The sequence below is a fragment of the Notolepis coatsorum genome, assembly GCF_963971535.1.
Source record: "Notolepis coatsorum genome assembly, chromosome: 12".
NCBI classification, from domain to species: Eukaryota; Metazoa; Chordata; class Actinopteri; order Aulopiformes; family Paralepididae; genus Notolepis; species Notolepis coatsorum.
In genome coordinates, this window is record NC_140176.1 from 69,606,632 (window position 1) to 69,607,031 (window position 400).

A 400-nucleotide genomic window follows, 5' to 3' on the forward strand; every position below is an offset into this window, starting at 1 on the left:
TGCACACGTGTATTTGATCTCGTCACATGCCCATAGGAGGTCTTACTAACTAGGGCAATTGTGGCTACAATTCTGAATGGCTAGTTTCAAGAGGGAGGGTTCCTGTCACAGCTGAACTGCAGAAAAGGCACAATGTACATATTTAAAATGTTCTCAGTGTCGGGGCGACCGCTCAATCTGTAAGAAATGTATGCAAAACACAGGAAAAGGCCATTTTCACAATAGGTCCCCCCTTTAATGACAGTGAAACGTCTAGTGGAGAGGGTAAAGAACACGATATGCAAATATACAGTGGTTGATTACAGTATCTTCTTCTGCATTGTGGGGCTTTGAATCCGGTGGTAGTTTTCTATAAAGCACAAACATTGGATTACTTTCATACAGTATGTATTTTTCACAT